Source organism: Epinephelus lanceolatus, chromosome 6 (assembly GCF_041903045.1).
Source record: "Epinephelus lanceolatus isolate andai-2023 chromosome 6, ASM4190304v1, whole genome shotgun sequence".
Taxonomy (NCBI): domain Eukaryota; kingdom Metazoa; phylum Chordata; class Actinopteri; order Perciformes; family Serranidae; genus Epinephelus; species Epinephelus lanceolatus.
In genome coordinates, this window is record NC_135739.1 from 44,014,113 (window position 1) to 44,037,587 (window position 23,475).

Here is a 23,475-nt window from a genome sequence, read left to right on the forward strand (position 1 = left end):
TTGAAGGTGTGGATGAAGTGGTCCATGACGTGCCAGATGTGGACCTTGAAAGTGAGGACTTGCCCTCTTTCCCGGATGTTGAGCGAGTTGTCTGTGAGGACGACCTTGTCAACAAGAAGGCAGCCATCGTCTACCATGACAACCTGCGGATGCTGGCAATATTTCTGCAGCTACCTATCCAGAATTGTTCTGCCGAAGGTTGTCATGGCAAACCTCCGTTTGAGGTGACTGTGCAAGATTACTGCAGAGCCCCTCGATGCCAATGGGTGAGATGACATTAACTGTGCCACTGTTCCAACATGCAATATAGTTCTACAGGCTGATATGTAGATGGATACAATATCTATCTATTTTGTATAACACAGCAACACTAACCGCCCACAACACTAATTTTGCCAGTGTTGTATACAACAGTATGTAAGTCATCTTGTCAATATACCTAGCTATTGTAATCTCCATTCCTTTTTTCCCAAATGTTCCAAAAATTTAATGTGGGTTTTTTGTGTATGTCTCATCCTAGCTTTGTCCTTATGGACACTGTGTGTGGAAGTGGAACTCACAGCCACTGCTGAAGTTCTCAATGCAGGTTGGAAACTTCATGTTGGCTACCAACATCCTACTTTCTGGCAACAATTATGCAAAGATTGCACTCCTCTTCAAGTTCATGAACATGGGCATTTTTGCAAACAAAACCTTCTTCAATATACAAGACACATATTGTGTGGATACAGTGAAGGAATTCTGGCTGGAGAAGAGAGCAGAAGTCATTGATCAGCTGCGCACTAAAGATCACGTTGTCATGCTTGGTCAGTGAAATTGTTTATGCATTTTCTTACACTCGACTGTGTGTGTTGCAACCTTTTGTGAATAAGATCATACTAAATTCTTGTCCATCTTTTTTTCTCCCTCCCTTCCTTTACATAGGCGATGGCAGAATGGACTCTCCCGGTAAGTTTTGTATTTATAAATGGCTTTCATATTCATAGTGTTTCCTAATTTTTTGTAGTTCTAAATGTGTTTTTTCTTCTTTAGGCCACTGTGCACAGTACTGCACATATACAACTATAGAGCAAGAGTCAAGAGATATAGTCCACATTGTCACGGTTGACAAGAGGGAGACCAACAAGAACTCTGTTGTCATGGAAAGAGAGGGCTTCGTCCAGACCATGGACGCGCTGCTTCAGGAAATCGCGGTCAAAGAAGTAGTCACCAATGCCCACACTCAAATCTCAGCATTGATGGGTAGGCTAACATTCTGACATTTTTTATTTTCTGGTATGTTTTATGAATGTCCTTTATATAATTTGAATGTGAAGGGTACATTGACATTATCTTTTACAGATCCAGCCAAGGGCCAGTATGGGAAGCGGGGCCTGCATCATTCCCTTGATATCTGGCATTGTGCAAAGAGCCTTGGCAAAAAGTTGCATATGGTATAGTAAATTGAATACAATAATTTTTCTTTGCAATTACGGGTATATGGTCATATTGTTAGTATATAAAACTGTATGCTGATACTGATAGCTTGGTATGAAAATGATCTACCCTGCAGTCCCAGAATGACAATGTGTGTGCTGAATGCCCTTGTCATTATCAGGCTCGATCAGTAAAGCAATAATCTGCAATCAAGGGAATCTGCAATCAAGGGATGGTACTGTTGCAAACAGGCAAAGACAGCAGAAGAGTTCAAGGTATGCTCAGCAAACACTACAGTAACACTTTTGCTCATGTCTGTTGTATTCAACCCCTCTCAGCTCTCCACCCATCATCCCCCTACTCACCCACCCCTGACACCTTCATGCCAACTAACTAGCTGAGCCAACCCTTAGCTCCAAGTCACATTGCCCATAATCCCTGCAAACTGTCTACCTCCCCACTTGGAACTTTGCCCCTGTTGCACATGGAAAGAAGTGAATGTTGTTTGATGTACTGTTATTGATCTTTTTTATGATTAGATGAAGTGGAATTGTGTTCTGAACCATGTGAGAGACCAGCACTATTGGAGACACGGTAGCTGTGACCATGAGCCCTTAGATGAAAGCAGCCGTGATAAGCCATGGATGGAGCAATGTAAGTTCAATGTTGTCTGGTGTTGATGGACAATATATGACAGCCGTGAAAGTCACCTGCAACTAATTTACCCTGATTATTATATTTTCTGCAGGTTCAGCTGCACACCAGGCTTTGACAGCTATTGTCTTGGATAAGCGTCTATTGAAGAATGTCAACAAGTTGATCAACTTCAGGTATGTCAGCGTTTTATGACAAAAGTATTGTCTTGAGGTGTGAGGTGAAGGCTTTGACTGTTTTCCGGGTACTGGGTGTGTACCCGTTTCTCTCAATTGTGTTCGGAACTATGCCTGAATTTATTTCATTTTATTCTGATGTCCCAGTTTATCCACAACTATTGCACACAGTTCATGACTTACTAAGCTCGTTGTCGTGACTCCCAACATGCATAGTTACACGATCCATCCTTGTGGAGTGACTAGCCAATGTGTCACGTGGGAATCCAGCCAGATTAATCCTGCGTTTCAAATCGCTTCCTGAAGTAGGCAGTTGGCGATTTGGAAGGCAGGGTAGGTTCTGGTGAGACTGGGATTCAAATCCTGGCCTCCAGTTGGCAGCTTTGAGGCTAATATGGATGGTAGCTCCACCCCTAAAATTCTTCCTAAATGATTTTGCAGGACGACCTCCGATTTGGAGAATTTCCAAAACCACATTCTCATGTATGCTGGCAAGAGGTTTGCATACATTCCACCAGTCTACGAAGCAAGGGGCAAGATGGCGCCTGTGACTGGCAGTGCCATGGCTCGTCTCCTGCTGTATAGTTTTCTAATGGTCATCTTTACAACATATGTGATCATATCAGCCCGTATTTCAAATGGATGTGTCTCCGCTTTACGGATCTATGATCGGGACTCTCTGTTTCGTATCAAAGAGTCGATGGAGGGCCTGTTTGATACATGGGGCAGGTACAAACAAGCGTTCCCTCCTCCCTTTATCATCGACCCCGACTCACCTGAGTACTTGCTGCTTTGTCGGGCTCCGGGCAAAGTCCGCAGGAAATCGAGGAAAAGAGGCTCGTGTTCCGGAGTCCAGGTCAAGCAAAGACGCGCTGCAGCACGCCTGGGCTCTGCCACCCTCGGCCATGGAGAACGCGCAAAGGGGTCTGCGCCGGATCCCTCTCCTCAATGTGTGTGACAGCACATCCACGCTGCCGTCTGCTTGGACCACAACGAAAGTCCTGGAGCCTACACAGCGCTGGAGTAGTGGTCAGTGGCTTTCATCGCCTCCATGCTCTTCCGTATTTACACCGGTTCTGCCCACACGGTCCAGCTGGAGCCCACATGACCGCTGGACATGCCTTCGACCAATCCCACTGCGCTCCGCGGACACTGCCTCCGTGACGTCATCAACTTTGCATATCGGCCTGTTGAATGCTCGGTCTATTGCAAATAAAGCCTTCTCTCTGAATGATCTTTTCACAAGAGAAAAGCTGGATTTAATGTGTCTTTCAGAGACATGGCAGAGAGAGGAAGAGTTTATTCATCTTAATGAACTTTGTCCAGCTGGCTGCTCTGCTGTCAGGAAGCCCCGCCCCTGTCGTCGTGGGGGGGGTCTGGCTGTTGTATACAGGGACAGTTGCACATGCAAAGTGACTCAGACCCAGGAATTCACTTCATTTGAGTCCCAGATGGTCAAGGTGGGTTCTTCAAATCCATTTTACTGTGTGTCAATCTACCGTCCTCCTGGTCCTGCTGCTGTGTTTCTAAAGGATTTTAGTGACTTTTTATCCTCCATAATAAAGTTGGAAACTGTTCTAATCCTTGGAGACTTTAACCTTCATGTTGATGACAGCTCATCTTGCTCCGCAAAGGAACTTTTAACTTTGACTTAAGTTTTTAATTTTGAGCAACATGTTTCTGAGCCCACACACCAAAAAGGCCACATTTTAGACTTGGTTTTTACGCTTGGTCTAGACATTTCAAATATGTCTGTACAGGACGTCCATCTGAGTGATCATTGTCTTGTTTTGTTTGATCTGCACTTCAGCCCTGAGCCTAAGCCCTTAGAAGTTAGGTCTCAGAGGCGTGTTATCTCTGCTAATACTGCAGACAGTTTTTCTGCTATGTTTGACCCTCTTTTGTTCATGGATTGCCTTGATGTGGACAATTTCATTCACTGTTTTACCAATCACTGTGTTAAAATTCTGGATCAGGTGGCACCTGTTAAATTGAACTTGTCAATACAGAAAAAAGTGTGCCCTTGGACAAATGAAGATACCCTGAGTCTGAAGAGACTATGTCGAAAGACTGAGCGTCTGTGGAAATCCACTAACCTTGAGGTGCACAGACTTTATCTCAGGGATCTTGTGTCCTCATACAATGAGATGGTGGAAAATGCCAGATCTGACTATATTCGTCAACTGGTAACAGTAAATAAGAAAAACTCTAAAGTGTTGTTTGACACGACCAATTCTCTTGTATGTCCTGCTGCTCCAATTACCCCTGTTTTTTGTGAAGCTGACAGCAATGCATTGTTGAGATTTTTCACTGACAAAATTAGAATGATCAAGGAGAAAATCCCTCGTCTTTTGTGTGGAACCCCTGCTGTCATTGAGCATGTCTCCAGCTTGTGGTCCTCATTTAAGTCTGTGACTCTTGGTGATATCTCGGCACTGGTGACCAAGATGAAATCCTCCTCTTGCTCATCCGACGTCCTTCCGTGTAGGCTCTTTGTGAAAGTGTTTGATGTAATTGGCCCCTGGGTTACCAAAATGGTTAACCTCTCTCTTTCTACAGGTGTGTTTCCCTATACATTTAAGCATGCCATAGTGGAGCCTTTACTTAAAAAGACAGGCTTAGACCTGACTGACCTCAGTAATTTCAGGCCTATTTCAAAGCTTCCACTTCTGTCCAAGATCCTAGAGAAAGTGGTCTCTGAACAGCTGTCATTATTCCTGGATCAAAGTAACATCCATGAGACGTTTCAGTCTGGTTTCCGCAAACATCACTCTACAGAGACAGCCTTACTGAAAGTGTCCAGTGACATTATGATGTCTGCTGATTCGGGAAAATGCACTGTTCTAGTTCTCTTAGATCTGTCCTCAGCTTTTGACACCGTCGACCACCAGATCCTGCTGAATAGACTGAGGGATGAAGTAGGACTGTCAGGGTCAGTTTTACATTGGTTCTCGTCATACCTATCTGGGCGTAGCTTTAGTGTCACAGCTAACCAAATAAGGTCTGAGTCAGCAGATCTGTTGTGTGGAGTCCCTCAAGGTTCTGTTTTGGGTCCTGTATTATTAGGGACCGAGCCCTAAGGCAGAGGACTGCTCAAGGAGCAGTCCTCGCCAAAGGCGAGGACCCTCTTGTTTTTGCTGCGTGCATTTATTAGTGACCGGGCCCAACAGCAGTGGACTACTCACAAAGCTCCCTATAGTTTTTGCTGCGTTTATTCCTACAGACCAGTCCTCACCGAAGGCGAGGACACTATTGTTTTTGCTCCGTTTATTCTTTATTAGGGACCGAGCCCTAAGGCAGAGGACTGCTCACAGAGCAGTCCTCGCCAAAGGCGAGGAACCTATTGTTTTTGCTCCGTTTATTCTTTATTATTGGGTGTGAATGCTGCAAGCATTCACAACCTATGTTCTTCTACTACCAAAATTCTTTATTTTTCTTCTTCTTATTATTATTCTTCCGCCGCGTTTTTCAACATCAGTTATCTTCAACATACTTCAACCGATTCAAACCATTCAAACTTCTTCAGATTCAGCTTCATTAGGACATTATCGGAAACTTTCAAATTTTTCCATAACCTTCATATTTTCCCGGGAATTCAACGTTAAAATTCCGACTTCTATTAAAGCGGATGGAGCAAAAATGGTTGGACCGCTACTAGTTCTACAAACTTCAACCGATTAAAACCGTTCAAACATGAAAACATTCAGCTGAATTAGGACATTCACGGATGTATTCACTTTTTTCCTAAAATTCATACTTTCCGAGATATTTCCGATTTTTCCCAAATCCTTTTCCCATTGGGAATGCATTAAGGAATCCTCAAAAATCTAAAAATTTCACCTTTTTTCAAACTGTGACTACCCATTCATACTTTCAGCTAGAAACTCCATTCAAAATGGAAAATATTCATCATTTTGCTGACATTTTACATATGATTCAACTTTTCAATCCCATTCAAACTTTCAAAAATATTCAGCGTTTTCTGAAACTTTGTTATAATGGAAGTCAATGAGAAAATCCTTCAAACTCACTCATCTTCACCCACACATCACGAATTCATACATTGACGTAGAAACTCCATTCCAACTCTCAAATGTTGACGCTGTTGTCGACTTTCAGGAACTAATTCAAATTTTCAATATCTCTTTTAGTTTTTCTACAAAGTCAGTTTAAAATACATGAAGTTTTCAGCCCTTCTCAGACTTTATAATGGGTGTGTATTGCGTGAGCTAGAGTGAGTGATGTCATCACTAGAGTGAAGAGCAGCTGAAAATTAATTAAGAAATTTTCTCTTCAACTCGCTCATACGGCCACAATTTTCACTGTACATACACAATTTATACCACAAAACGTAGGAAAATTTGTCCTGCTCCCAGAAATGTTGACATGGAATCTGTGACACGTACACATTTTTGCTGAGCGGCTCCAAAGCGAAGGGAGCGCCGATTTTTTTCTCATTCACTCCCATGTAATCTGAGAGGAGAAATTTCTGGAAACAGCTGAGGTGCAACACATTTGTAACTCGCTCTGGTGACCCCATTTTGGACTCGAGAAATATAAAACTCGACATGTGCGTTCACAAGAAGTGGCTGTCTCTCACAATCACTTTATTTTCATGATGGGACCAACGGTTTGGGTATGGGAAGAACTTGTTCGAGGAGTGAAAACCCATTAAAAACAGCCTTTGCTCCTCTGCTCTCTCATAAGCTGTCTGTGTGTGCCCCTCAAGTGCAGGCAAGTCAGGAATCGCCATGGCAACGGCTGCACACACAGAGACACACACACACAGCCCTCTACTCATACTTGAATTTTCTCTTCAACTTGCTCATACGGCCACAATTTTCACTGTACATACACAATTTATACCACAAAACGTAGGAAAATTTGTCCTGGTCACAGAAATGTTGACATGGAATCTGTCACATGTACACATTTTTGCTGAGCGGCTCCAAAGCGAAGGGAGCGCCGATTTTTTTCTCATTCACTCCCATGTAATCTGAGAGGAGAAATTTCTGGAAACAGCTGAGGTGCAACACATTTGTAAATCGCTCTGGTGACCCCATTTTGGACTCGAGAAATATAAAACACGACACGTACGTTCATGAGAAGTGGCTGTCTGTCACCATCACTTTATTTTCATGATGGGACCAACGGTTTGGGTATGCGAAGAATTTGTTCGAGGAGTTAAATCTCCTCTAAAAGAGCTCTCTTCTCTGTGTTCTGTCTGTCTCTCTCTGCTCTTCTGCCAGGTGCACCTAGTTTATTACCATGGCAACCGCTGTGCCACACAAACTCACAGAAACATGATGTGTGTGTGTGTCTACATCTTACATGCAGACATGACAGGGGCACAATCTCCATTTTAACCCTTTAGTTGCCAGAGTTATTTGAGGAAAATATTCATTTCAACATTTCAAAAGGCTTTCGATTGAAAGTGGTGAGAGATAAAGGCATACTGTAAATGAGAAAACTATTCATCATGACCCAAAGTTTGTCATGGGAGTAAATTAACTCATCTAATTGCATATCGTGGCGTCACTAGGCGGCGGCCATATTGGATTTCATAAATCTCAGTAAAACAGCATTTTGAACATGTTTACACAGTACATTTCTTTTGTTTTGTGCTGTTTTTGTCGTCTCATCCTCAAAATAAAGGAAGAGGAATCTGATGGGAGTAAATTAACTCATCTAATTTGTATATTGTGGAATCACTAGGGGGCGGCAATATTGGATTTCATAAATCTCAGTAAAACATTCAAATATTCTAATCATTCAAACTTTATTTTATTAAAGGCAGCTATTCAGTGTGGCGTCAGCTTTTCAACAAACTTTCAAACATTCAGATCATTCAAACTTCATTGTATTCAAGACAGCATTGCAGCGTGGCTTCAGCTCGCAGCATTCACACCCGCAATTTCTTCAGAAATTGCTTCTCTAGTTAGGGACCGAGCCCTAAGGCAGAGGACTGCTCACAGAGCAGTCCTCGCCAAAGGCGAGGACCCTATTGTTTTTGTTCCGTTTATTATTATTATTCTTTCTCCCGCCGCCTCTTTGAACTGGAATTTGACACCCTAAACATGCTCAAAAACTCACCAAAATTGGCACGCACATCAGAACCGGTCAAAAATTTTAGAAAATCATGACATTAACCCCTAAAGTGCCAAAATGGGCTCTCTAGCGCCACCTAGGCACACAAAAATGGCCGCCACGGCCTGTAGGAATGTCGTAGAAACATGAAACCAAAAGTGGCGTGTTCGTCTCATGAAGACCTAAAAATCACGTGCTGACACCCCTGACCTAAATCCAACAGGAAGTGAGCTATTTGCCCTTTCAAAGTAAGATTTTGCCTTAAAACTGCCTTTCCTAAAAAATCTTCTTCTCATACACCGCTTATCCAATCGGCTTCAAACTTGCACAGATGACAGATCAACTCGTTCTAATCAAAAGTTATTTGTAACTTTTTCATTACTCGCTTAGTTTGGATTTTATGGGCTCCATAAGGTGAGATGTCAGAAAAACGTCCTGGCGATCCTCGAAAGCTGTCCCATAGAAAATGAATGGCAGCAGGGGGGAGAAAGAGACCAATCTTAGGGCTTTTTCTAGCATTTACAGCGTCTCCATACTTTGTGCTACAGACTCCATTCCAACTCTCAAATGTTGCCACAGGTCTCATCTATTCACTTATGTTTTCATCTTTTTCATATCTTTTACCGTTTTTCATCTGTGCCTCTCAAAGTACCATGAGCAAAAGTGGAGAAATTCTCACTTTACAATGGGTGTGTATTGCACGGAATGCTGTGAGCTAGAGTGGAGAGGGCTCTAAAAATCGTCTAAAACTTTTGTCTTTAACTCGCTGCCATGGCCACAATTTTCACTGTACAGACACAATTTATACCACAAAACGTAGGAAAATTTGTCCAGCTCACGGATATGTTGACATGGAATCTCTCACACATACACATTTTTGCTGAGTGGCTCCAAAGCGAAGGGAGCGCTGATTTTTTTCTCATTCACTCCCATGTAAACTCAGAGGAGAAATTTCTGGAAACAGCTGGGGTGCAACACATTTTAAACTCGCTCCCCTGACCACATTTTTGACTCGAGAAATATAAAACGCGACACGCGCGTTCACGAGACGTGGCTGTCTCTCAAAATCACTTTATTTTCTTGCTTGGACCAACGGTTTGGGTATGCGAAGCATTTGATCGAGGAGTTAAATCCCTTTATAAACAGCCTTTGGTGATCTGCTCTCCTGACGTGTCTGTGTCTGCCACAGGTGTGGGCAAGTCATTAATCGCCATGACAACGGCTGCACACACAGACACAGCCACAGGGTTCTCTGGTCTGTGTGTCTCACAATCTTTAAAGGACAGATTACAGCAGCAGAAACTTCATTTGAAACAGAACACACACATTATTAACCCCTACAGTGCCAAAATGGGCTCTCTAGCGCCACATAGGTGCACTAAACTGGCCACTGCAGCCAGTAGGAATGTCGTATCAAGATCAAACCAAAACTGGTGTGTTTGACTTACAAATCATGCGTTGACACCCATGACCTAATTCCAACAGGAAGTGAGCTACTTGACCTTTCAAAGTAAGATTTCACCTCAAACGTGCTCTTAAAAAAACACATCTCCTCCTACACCGTTTATTTTATCGGCTTTAAAGAGGCACACATGACAGCTCAACTGCTGCTAAACAGATCTTCTGTATAACTTTATCTCTCTCATCATCATATTTTTTTCATGATTGGACCAACGGTTTGGGAATGGGAAGAACTTGTTCGAGGAGTTAAATCTCCACTACAACAGATCTTTCTCTGTGTTCTGTCTGTCTCTCTCTGCTCTTCTCCCAGGTGCACCTACTTCATCACCATGGCAACCGCTGTCACACACAAACTCACAGAAACATGATGTGTGTGTGTGTCTAAATCTTACATGCAGATATGACAGGGGCAGAATCTCCATTTTGACCCTTTAGGTGCCAGAGTTTATTGAGCAAAAAAAAATTCCATTTTCATTTCAACATTTCAAAAGGCTGTGGCTTGAAAGTGGTGAGAGATAAAGGCATACTGTAAATGACAAAACTATTCATCATGACCCAAGGTTTGTCATGGGAGTAAATTAACTCATCTAATTTGCATATTGTGGGGTCACTAGGCGGCGGCCATATTGGATTTCATAAATATCAGTAAAAAAGCCTTTTGAACATATTTACACAGTACATTTCTTTTATTTTGTGCCATTTTTGTCATCTCAGCCTCGAAATAAGGGAACAGGAATCTGATGGGAGTAAATTACCTAATCTAATTTGCATATTGTGGTGTCACTACATGGCAGCCATATTCGATTTCATGAATCTCAGTAAACACCATTTTGAACATATTTACGCAGTACATTTTGTTTGTTTTGTGTTGTTTTTGTCATCTCGTCCTCAAAATAAAGGACGAGGAATCTGATGGGAATGAATTAACTCATCTAATTTGCATATTGTGACATCACTTCTACATACCTACAGCTACAGAAAGCATTCCAACATCAAAATGTTCAGCTCTGTAAGGATTTTCTGATGTTTGTGGCAACATGTTTGATATTTCTAAATAATTCACAGTGACGACATAAGCTGGGGTCCGAAACGGGCACGAGTGCGAGGTCCCACCAAACGCTGCTTGCAGCTTTAATTGGGTGTGAATGCTGCAAGCATTCACAACCTATGTTCTTCTACTACCAAAATTCTTTATTTTTCTTCTTCTTCTTCTTATTCTTCCGCCGCGTTTTTCAACATCAATTATCTTCAACATACTTCAACCGATTCAAACCATTCAAACTTCTTCTGATTCGGCTTCATTAGGACATTATCGGAAACTTTCAGATTTTTCCATAACATTCATATTTTCCCGGGAATTCAACGTTAAAATTCCGACTTCTATTAAAGTGGATGGAGCAAAAACAGTTGGACCGCTACTAGTTCCACAAACTTCAACCGATTCAAACCATTCAAACATGAAAACGTTCAGCTGAATTAGGACATTAACGGATGTATTCACTTTTTTCCTAACATTCATACTTTCCGAGATTTTTCCGATTTTTCCCAAATCCTTTTCCCATTGGGAATGCATTAAGGAATCCTCAAAAATCTAAAAATTTCACCTTTTTTCAAACTGTGACTACCCATTCATACTTTCAGCTAGAAACTCCATTCAAAATGGAAAATATTCATCATTTTGCTGACATTTTACATATGATTCAACTTTTCAATCCCATTCAAACTTTCAAAAATATTCAGCGTTTTCTGGAACTTTGTTATAATGGAAGTCAATGAGAAAATCCTTCAAACTCACTCATCTTCACCCACACATCATGAATTCATACATTGACGTAGAAACTCCATTCCAACTCTCAAACGTTGACGCTGTTGTCGACTTTCAGGAACTAATTCAAATTTTCAATATCTCTTTTAGTTTTTCTACAAAGTCAGTTTAAAATACATGAAGTTTTCAGCCCTTCTCAGACTTTATAATGGGTGTGTATTGCGTGAGCTAGAGTGGGTGATGTCATCACTAGAGTGGAGAGCAGCTGTAAACTCATCAAGAAATTTTCTCTTCAACTTGCTCATATGGCCACAATTTTCACTGTACATACACAATTTATACCACAAAACGTAGGAAAATTTGACCTAGTCACAGAAATGTTGACATGGAATCTGTGACACGTACACATTTTTGCTGAGTGGCTCCAAAGCGAAGGGAGCGCCGATTTTTTTCTCATTCACTCCCATGTAATCTGAGAGGACAAATTTCTGGAAACAGCAGAGGTGCAACACATTTGTAAATCGCTCTGGTGACCACATTTTTGACTCGAGAAGCATAAAACATGACACGTGCGTTCACAAGAAGTGGCTCTCTTTCCAATCACTTTATTTTCATGATTGGACCAACGGTTTGGGTATGCGAAGAATTTGTTTGAGGAGTTAAATCTCCTCTAAAAGAGCTCTCTTCTCTGTGTTCTGTCTGTCTCTCTCTGCTCTTCTGCCAGGTGCACCTAGTTTATTACCATGGCAACCGCTGTGCCACACAAACTCACAGAAACATGATGTGTGTGTGTGTGTCTACATCTTACATGCAGACATGACAGGGGCAGAATCTCCATTTTAACCCTTTAGTTGCCAGAGGTATTTGAGGAAAATATTCATTTCAACATTTCAAAAGGCTTTCGATTGAAAGTGGTGAGAGATAAAGGCATACTGTAAATGAGAAAACTATTCATCATGACCCAAAGTTTGTCATGGGAGTAAATTAACTCATCTAATTTGCATATTGTGGCGTCACTAGGCGGTGGCCATATTGGATTTCATGAATCTCAGTAAAACAGCATTTTGAACATATTTGCACAGTAGATTTATTTTGTTTTGTGCTGTTTTTATCGTCTCATCCTCAAAATAAAGGAAGAGGAATCTGATGGAAGGAAATTAACTCATCTAATTTGTATATTGTAGCGTCGCTAGGCCGCGGCCATATTGGATTTCATAAATCTCAGTAAAACATTCAAATATTCTAATCATTCAAACTTTATTTTATTAAAGGCAGCTATTCAGTGTGGCATCAGCTTTTCAACAAACTTTCAAACATTCAAACTTCACTGGATTCAAGACAGCATTGCAGCGTGGCTTCAGCTCGCAGCATTCACACCCGCAATTTCTTCAGAAATTGCTTCTCTAGTTATTATTATTCTTTCTCCCACCGCCTCTTTGAACTGGAATTTGACACCCTAAACATGCTCAAAAACTCACCAAAATTGGCACGCACATCAGAACCGGTGAAAAATTTTAGAAAATCATGAAATTAACCCCTAAAGTGCCAAAATGGGCTCTCTAGCGCCACCTAGACATACAAAAATGGCCGCTACGGCCTGTAGGAACGTCGTAGAAACATGAAACCAAAAGTGGCGTGTTCGTCTGATGAAGACCTAAAAATCACGCGCTGACACCCCTGATCTAAATCCAACAGGAAGTGAGCTATTTGCCCTTTCAAAGTAAGATTTTGCCTTAAAACTGCCTTTCCTAAAAAATCTTCTTCTCATACACCGCTTATCCAATCGGCTTCAAACTTGCACACATGACAGATCAACTCGTTCTAATCAAAAGTTATTCGTAACTTTTTCATTACTCGCTCAGTTTGGATTTTATGGGCTCCATAAGGTGAGATGTCAGAAAAACGTCCTGACGATCTTCGAAAGCTGTCCCATAGGAAATGAATGGCAGCAGGGGGGAGAAAGAGACCAATCTTAGGGCTTTTTCTAGCATTTACAGCGTCTCCATACTTTGTGCTACAGACTCCATTCCAACTCTCAAATTTTGCCACAGGTCTCATCTATTCACTCATGTTTTCATCTTTTTCATATCTTTTACCGTTTTTCATCTGTGCCTCTCAAAGTACCATGAGCAAAAGTGGAGAAATTCTCACTTTACAATGGGTGTGTATTGCACGGAATGCTGTGAGCTAGAGTGGAGAGGGCTCTAAAAATCGTCTAAAACTTTTGTCTTTAACTCGCTGCCATGGCCACAATTTTCACTGTACACACACAATTTATACCACAAAACGTAGGAAAATTTGTCCTGCTCACAGATATGTTGACATGGAATCTCTCACACGTACACATTTTTGCTGAGTGGCTCCAAAGCGAAGGGAGCGCTGATTTTTTTCTCATTCACTCCCATGTAAACTCAGAGGAGAAATTTCTGGAAACAGCTGGGGTGCAACGCATTTTAAACTCGCTCCCCTGACCACATTTTTGACTCGAGAAATATAAAACGCGACACGTGCGTTCACGAGACGTGGCTGTCTCTCAAAATCACTTTATTTTCTTGCTCGGACCAACGGTTTGGGTATGCGAAGCATTTGTTCGAGGAGTTAAATCCCTTTATAAACAGCCTTTGGTGATCTGCTTTCCTGATGTGTCTGTGTCTGCCACAGGTGCGGGCAAGTCATTAATCGCCATGACAACAGCTGCACACACAGACACAGCCACAGGGTTCTCTGGTCTGTGTGTCTCACAATCTTTAAAGGACAGATTACAGCAGCAGAAACTTCATTTGAAACAGAACACACACATTATTAACCCCTACAGTGCCAAAATGTGCTCTCTAGCACCACATAGGTGCACTAAACTGGCCACTGCAGCCCGTAGGAATGTCGTATCAAGATCAAACCAAAACTGGAGTGTTCGACCTACAAATAACACGCTAACACGGGCGCGAGTGCGAGGTCCCGCCAAACGCTGCTTGCAGCTTTAATTCTTGTTGTATTTGATCCCCTTGGGAAAAATCATCCAGAGATTTTCCGACGTTTCGTACCACATATTTGCTGATGATATCCAGCTTTACTGCTCTTTCAAGCCGACTGAGCTCCAGAGGCTAAATTCCTTAGTTCATTGCTTGGTGGAGATAAAACAATGGCTAAGTGATAACACCTTGCAGCTAAATGTGGACAAAACAGAAACACTGGTTATTGCCCCTGATGACTCAATTCCAGGGATTAACCAGTACTTAGGTGACTTGGGCCAGTCTGTTAAACCGAGCCTAAGAAACCTGGGTGTTGCATTGGACAAAGACATGTCATTAGTGCAACACTGCAAACAGCTGACCAAAAATAGTTTTTTCCAGCTGAGGAAAATCTCCAAACTTAGGAAAATAGTGTCACAAAAAGATTTGGAGCTGATCATTCATGCATTTGTGTCTTCGCGTTTAGACTACTGTAATAGTTTGTTTTCATGTCTGAACAAGAAGGAGCTGTCTTGCCTGCAGTTAGTGCAAAACTCTTTAAAATTCTGGTTTTAACTTTCAGAGCTTTGCATGGTCAGGCTCCACCTTACATCAGTGATCTGATCCAGCCTTACACCCCAGCTTGGGCTCTGAGGTCTGTGGATCAGAATCTGCTGATGGTTCCGCGCACTCGTTTCCGGACCAGAGGAGACCGATCCTTCCAGGCTGTTGCTCCCAGGCTTTGGAACGATCTTCCGCTCTCTCTGCGTTCAATGGAGTCTGTTGACTGCTTCAAAAGGCAACTTAAGACCTATTTATTTGTTCCGGCTTTTGCTTAATTGTCTTGGGGCTTCTATGATTGTCTCTGAGTTGTCTTGGCCTAATTTAAATTTGTATGTACTTCTTAACTGTGTATTGTTTTGTTAAAGCGCTTTGTGACCCTGGTCTGTGAAAGGCGCTGTACAAATAAAGCTTACTTACTTACTTAGTTACTTACTTACAAGGACTCTTCTTGCAGCACTTGATTACAATCACCACCTCCACCAACCAGTAGCCTTGGCCCGCGACGGACATCGGATGTGAGTAACTTATCAAATTATTTTGAATGAATGAATGAATGAATGAATTTATTCCGGTGTTGCATCTCAAAATATACATAATTCATTCACACTAATATGTACATATTGACCGAAAAGGTGAAGACTGAAGCAGAAGCTTATTTAGCCCACCCTCTTTACACACAGGCACACATATTCAAAAAAAAAAAAAAAATGGCTCACAATGCAGCCAACAAAAGGCTGATAACTGAGAAATAAGAACAATTTAAAACCACAAAAGAAAAAATGAAGCCAAATCAGATCACTGTCATGTATTTTTGAATTGCTGACTTTGTATATAATGTTTTTAATTGTAATAAAGAAGTGCTAAGTTTTAATTCATCAGTGGAACTATTCCACAGATGTACTACTTTTTATGGTTTCTAAGATGGGTCTTGCTGCATTTCAGCAGCAGTGGAAAAAAGCATTGCGTGAATCTAGCTTACTGCTTTGTAGCATCCAGCAACTTGCATGTACATTATCCACCTTCGTAGTTACTACATTTTCAGAAAGTTATTTGCATTTTGAGCTGATGAGCCATGGCAACAGCCATTGCAATATTTTTCCTCTGAAACATTTTTCATTTGATTTCTCAGAAATAAACGGTGCTACAATAAGAAGTCCCAAAGATGGAGTGTCTACACAGTCAAGGTGCAGAAGGACTACATCCCTGAACTGCAACGAGCCATCCTAGGGAAGAGGGTGCATCCCGGGAAGGGTCTTCCAAAGAGGAGGCCCCCCACATAGGGATATGGACGCCAGGAGACTTCATCTGCTCCCAGACAAGCCGCCACCACCTACAGAAGAGCTGGTCAGGACACAGATCCCTCGAGGCCAGGTATGGTATAAGTGCTTCAATGCAAAAATGTTTTCATCATAATCTAGCCATTAGACTTGGTATGGTAAACTGTTTTTAGATCTGAGGATGGGATCAAGAGCTTTGCTGTCCATCTTAGTAGAATCTGAGGTTGTGTTATTTCCCCCACAGAACTTGGCCTAGACCTTGACACCGGTCACCAAGCAGTGAAGCACAGCACGCACCTTTCAAAAGTATGCACATGACTTGACTTTGTCTTTTTTTTTTTGTTTGTTTAATAATGTCTGGATATAATAAAGAATGCTAAAATATATATTTTGTTATCATTTCTATATAACTTTGGTGTTAATGGAGGATTAGCCCTTTCACAGTTTAGTGATGTCCTTTATTTGACAATTTATTGTAATGACCAAATACTATGTGTGAAATTGACAACAGACGGGGATCTGGGTTTATGAATATATTTATAAGATTTAGAGCATCACACTATTGACAGAAATAAATACTTTGTAACTTGAACACACAACTTATAAATGGCACACTATAGAAATGTAAACTTGAAATTTGAACACGCTGCACACACAAATTGGGCCACACTTTATACAGAACATAACTATCCTGGAAGTCGCCTAACTATGAACCCAGTGTACTGCCCCATTGGATCAGGAAATTTGCCACGGATGCGCCACGTACAGCAGCTTGGAATAACCCAACGATTCCCCTGCCCCATCCGGCCACATTGCCACAAAACAAACTGTCTGTATGCAGTGTGTCTGCATGAACGTTGTTCTGCGCCTGGTTCCTGTGAATCATCAAAGGCAAATATATCATTCCAGTTGTCGCGAGCCAGACGTAGGATCCCTTCATCCAGAATGTACATCTCCATGTGGGCTGTTCTACTGACACAGTTCTCTGGCCGCTGACGACAACACTATGAATAGAAGAGAATAAAACAGAACAGAATGATTGTCATTATACATCTAAGTACAACAAAATTTGTGTAGGCTCTGTCCTCAATTGTTATAACAAATAGACATCAGAGAATAACAGAATATTATGCCATGAAAGAAATGCACCAGATGTAGCATCTATGATACCATGATGTGCAGTAGCAGGTTGTAAACAATCTCCACTCTGAAATGTGCAGTATAAGAAGAGAATGCCATAGATGTTGTTGCATACTTTACCTTCCGTTCCAAATCACTGTTCATTTCACGACAGTAACTACAAATGCACCATGGAGGCTGCCCAGGGGCAGGCTGTTGCAGGCCAGGGTCTTCAGACAGTGCAAGAAGATCAGAGAGCATCCCGGGCATCCTTTCAACTGCCTGCACCACAAGATGCTGAGATTGCTGGAGGTTGAGGGCCTGCACTCTGGCCTGTAAAATGACCATAAACAACACTAATGAAAAGCCGTTTTTGAGACTTATTGCAACTAGTTCATTACATAGTTTGTGATTAATATGGAGTTATTACATATTGTGATATATACACACCACTACTTCGGCTGTCCGAGCTGCCTGAAGTCCCTACATTGTCTCCTGATCCTCCAAGTCAATATTGTCTCTGGCCCTTGCCTGACCCCTGCCACGTCCTCTTCCTCTCCCACCTCTACCTCTTCCTCTCCGACCTCTACCTCCTCTTGCTGTGGGCGGTCCTGATGTTTCACAGGATGATGAGGTACCTCCAACATCAGAGTCCTGCAGTCCATCACTTGAATCCTGTAAAACATAAAAACTGCATTTAGGCTGACATGGAGGAGTGTGGTAATAACATGCCAACACTGCAGCTAATTTCTATTATTGTGATATGTGATAACTGATAGTCCAACTGTGACTGGTTGACTGGTTCATTTGCAGAGTGAGTACCCTAATGTTATCAACTGCAAAAGAAACAGACTGTCCTGTGTTGAATGTCATTGCCAATGACAGGTTATAGCTAAGAATGTTGAGGAACATGCTCCTTCACAGTTTCTTCAACACAGGCCAGTTTGTATATAATAATGTCTGAAAAACTAAGTTAGTAGCTGAAAAGAATGAATACATTCACGTTTCCTCTGGCGGCTCCCAGGTCCATGTCGGAACGAGACCCAGACCGTTGTCCTGATAAGGGATAGAACCTGACGTTATCTAACTTACTAAAACAAGATATATCTAAAGATGTAAGCTAGTGAACAGTAACAATAATTTGCTAACTTACTGTTAGCTAACTTGTAATAGCTAAGTTATTTGTGTGACTGACCGAAGTAATTACAAAATAAGCCTAACGTTACTGAGACTTATAATAACGTTAGTTTATAACTTAGGGCAGCTTATAACAGACTTATAATAGCTTTTGAAAACCAAAATGTGAAAAATTCGAACTTACCTGTTGAGTGGAAATTGTCAAGCAGCGATCTCTGATCCCCACACGGTCAATTAGGTCTTTGCGACAGCGCGACACAACACCACTGACGCTAGGTGGCGTCAAGCTAAAAAAAAAAAACAAATCCTGTCTGTTGCCTCTTTAAATATATTAAAATTATAAGGCATCTTTGAGTAAACTGCGAGTACCATTTAAGTAGGCTATCTCATGGGTGGGCCGAGTGTCCTCTTTTTTGGAAATCAAAATATGGTCACCCTAGCTTATTCAATGATGGACCTTGACACGAACAGAGTTGTTGATATTCAGCTTATTCAGGTAACTTTTTATATTGAATATAACACTGAAATTGACACTGAATTTAAATGGGACGACATTTTGAATTATATTTTAATGTCTTATATTACAATGGTGATCCTATGTAATTATGTTATCATATCCTTGAACATCTGCAGCTAACTTTTTCTCCTGTAATCAATAGAGCAATGAGGTGAGTGGCAGTGTGCGGATGGAGAAGGAGGGCCTGATTCGCAGTCTGGCATTCCTGGATGAATCTGGTGTGAAGGCGGCTTCCCTTGTGACTGACCGACACCCACAAGTTCAGAAGTACCTTAGGGAGCAGAGACCAGACATCATGCACTATTATGACGTATGGCACGTTGCAAAAGGTATCATAATCAATAAAGAATTGTTATTGATAGGTTTATATTTATCATAGTTTACATCATTTATTTTTACATGTGTCATGAATGCATCCCACAGGCATCAACAAAAAAGTGGAGGGAGTCACAGAGGAGAATGCATGTGAGAAAGTAAAGAAATGGCAGGCAAGCATCAAGAACCACCTTTACTGGTCAGCTACAAACTCCTCAAGTGGGGGAGAGACTGTAGCCAAGTGGACGTCCCTAATGAACCTACATCCAAAATATCCACGTGCATGAAGGTCCCCTGTTCCTTGCCTGCCTGCAAGGACCTACCACAAGCACCTCAAAGTGGCTAAAGCCGGGTATGCACTGAATGACAATTCACTTCAGAAATTAAGTATTTAGCACATGCTTATATTTTATGTATTTCTGTGCATGTTTTCAATATTTCTCTTGTTTTCATGTCTTCACAAAAATCTAGCCACCAAACCATACTACAGGCTAGAAAAAGTGCTGGAGAACAAGCGTCTTCTCAAAGACATCTCCAAGCTCAGCCCACTGCACCAGACATCTAACGTGGAGGTGTTCCACAGTGTCATCCTGAAGTTTGCACCCAAGAGTGTGGCCTTTTCATACCATGGGATGTTGTGCAGGTAGATATAAATATACAAATGTTATAATGTCCACTAAAGCGGTGGTTCCTAATCCTAGCCTTGGGGACCCACTGTCCTGCATGTTTTAAATGTGTTCCTCTTCCAACACACCTGATTGGATAAGGACAAGGGTTGGGAGCTACTGCACTGCTGTGTGAGCTACTCAATAAAATGCCTTCATTTCAGGCTTTACCTGACTGCGTTTTATTTTAATGAAAATGCTGGCTGCTGCCAGGCGAGGACTGCTCAAGGAGACCTTAGATACAGAGTCTGCTTTCCCAAGACCAAGAAGGGTGCACCCTCTGTTGAGAAACTTAAAATGCCACCAACTTGCCGTGAGTAGAAAATGTTTATTTATAAATGTTTATTAACAATCAAATAATAATAATAATAACAAATAACTGTCATGAACATTATTTTACAAAAACATCATTTTATTTAGGCTATGTCGAAGTCCTCCATGACCCTGCTCCCTTCGTGGAACAACTAAAGGCAGTGTCAGTCCCAGAGACCCTGTGCAGCCAGTACGAGAGGCCGGAGAAGGGAGAAGTTATTGCCAAGGTCTTTGAATCAGATCATGTCTTTCCATTGACTTTGTCTGCAACGATGTTGCCTCTAAAATTCGCCTTGCATTCTGTCTGAACCATAGACTGTATTAAAAGATGTATGACATGTCTCCACTTCCTCTCAGTGTAAAAAAACACTAAGCCAGAATGTCCCAGATATGGGTGCTGCCATCTTGCATCAGTGACATCATTTGGAACCACATTTTGCACAGTAGTAATCAGAAAGTGGAGCCACAGAATCAAAATCACCTATACACCATTCTGACTGAATTCTGAGCATCAGTGATTGCGAGCACACTGATTGGCACACACAGCTGTCAAACATGATGTCACACAGCATCAAATAACTAATGAAAACAAACCTATCAGAAGACTGAACACACATCAGCATGATAAGAATTACATTGGTAATCCTCAATCTACAACAAAAGCTGATTACAGATCTCACCTGAATCTTTAAGAGTTTAGTTTCTTATTTATAATATTAGTTATCTGTTTTTGGGATTTGAAAAGGTTCATATTTCATAAAAATATTTGACACTGGATTAAATACCCATACATCTTTGGTTCAACTTAATGTACGAGACAACTACAATAATACATTATTCATATGTGTGTTTGTGTGTGTGTGTGTGTGTGTGTGTGTGTGTGTGGCATCCAACCAAGACAGTGATTAATTAAATCCAGTGGGAATTGTGTATATTGCAGAAGAGCAGGAAATATTGCAAGAGGAAGAGCAACACATCCAGTTGATAGACATATCCCAAGTCAACAGATGATGAATTACACCCCACAGGGATTCTGTAAAGATTACCATCAGTTAATGGACTTGGCCCAACTCACTGGACAATATACAGTACAGTACCTGGGGGACCAAAGGAGAATATAATCATCCCATCTCTTGGGAGATGGGCACTTTGACACACCCAGTACAACCCAGTCAATACACAGTGCATTACTTAGGGACTGGAGCCTCAAAAAAGCTTTCCACTTGAAAACACAAGCCCAGAACCAATAATAATACATTTTCACACAGAATATTACCAAAAAGCACCCTCAACTTTCCTGCAGTTTATGTAGTTTCCACTGGTGTTTATAGTAAATGGAACACTATTACACATCTAGCGCATGTACTCTTTGCTTCTCCACTGCTTTTGTGTTGTAAACACTCAGTAAACTTACTCAAGACCCAGCATCATCTTCTTAGTTTCACTTATACCCGATGTCGGCAGTGGGAGGATGGTACGGTCACCTCCAAGCGGTCCCTTTTACTGTTGGGGACTGACTGCATGGACATTCATGTGACCGTAGCTGTCAGCAGACATTCTATGTGAAAATTATGCTTGAGTCTGACTAGTTTTATCCGACACATAATAGCAGTGACGGATTAATGAAAGAGGAAAAACATAAAAGAGAACTTGGAGGTGTAACCACAAGAAGGAAGGAGGAGAGAAATACCTCAGCATCCCGACCTGTGGCACAGAAGTTCACTGGTAGAGTCTGTTCCGAGAGGTTCAGACAGAGAATATCCAGGTAACAGTAGCCTTGTGAAATTAATATTTTGGTCAGATCAGATCTTAAGCATTGGTTAATGTTACAAAGTAACGTAATGATTCTGGCCCTGTATTACTGTTCCAAAAATTTGGTTTTGGATTGAAACCAAATTTTGTGGTATCACCCACTCCTAATACATGTGCTTCCCTATTTATGTTGTTGTTGTTGTTGTTGTTGTTGTTGTTTTCTTCTCCAGCAACAATAACTGGTATGAGGTCAGTTTCACAAAGCAGGTTTAGTGAAAACTCAGAGTCTGTTAACCCTGAAATGAGGGAAACTCTGAGTTTTCCGTTTCAAAAAGGGAGGTAACTCAAACCAGAGAAAGAGGGGTAACTCTAGCCTGTTTCAGAGAGAGAGGTAACTTAAGCTCTCGGTCAGTTACCTTAGTAACAGACTCTATGAACCTAACCTGGTCGGGACCAGGTTTTTCTCAATGAACCTCGAGTTTCTCTCTGTCTCCGCCCTCTTTCAGAGCCACACACTCCATTTGATTTCCTCATTCATTCAGTCAGCAGGCGAGTTTTGGCGTAGCCGTTCTGCCGTCTGTCATTTTAAAAAATCATTAAAATAATCAGAGTCAGTATATTAGAAGTCCATTAGGCACAGTAGGTGGCGACTTTTTTCACTAACATGGCATGTCCTTTTGATAACGATCCTGTGGATGAAGGTGCAGCATTACTGCGGAGAGAATTAAATATTCGTCGGGAGATGGTTATCAGACTGCGCATAGATGTTCTAGCATTTCCACACAATTATCTTTTTGAGCTGTACCATTTCACGTCACAATCCATCATCTACATACACAACCTAATCCGTCTTTATATCTGCAACATCACCAATCGTAGTCATGCTCTCACATCCCAGCAGATATTGTGTGTTGCGCTGCGTTTCTTTGCAAATGGAAGTTTTTTGTACAATGTCGGAGATGCTGAGCACTTGAGTAAGGCAGCTGTATGCAGGGCGGTCAGAAAAGTGTGCTCGTTTTACAGGCATCTGCCTTCTTTCTGTTGGCTGAGTAGAAGTCTGTGTTAGTTTAAATAGGCTTAATTATTTAACAGAACATGATATAGATGAGAAGACATTTATGTGTGTGAAAACAGCATTATGTTGGGGATAAAACAACTGCACAGTCAAACAGCCACTTAATATTTACTTTACAATGTAAAACATTATCAAAATGAGGTACCCCCATGAGATTATGCCGAGGTCTTACCTGTTTGAACAATGTTTTTATACTTCATCCTAAACTGCTGCCAAGTGCGCTTCTCCCCCGCGG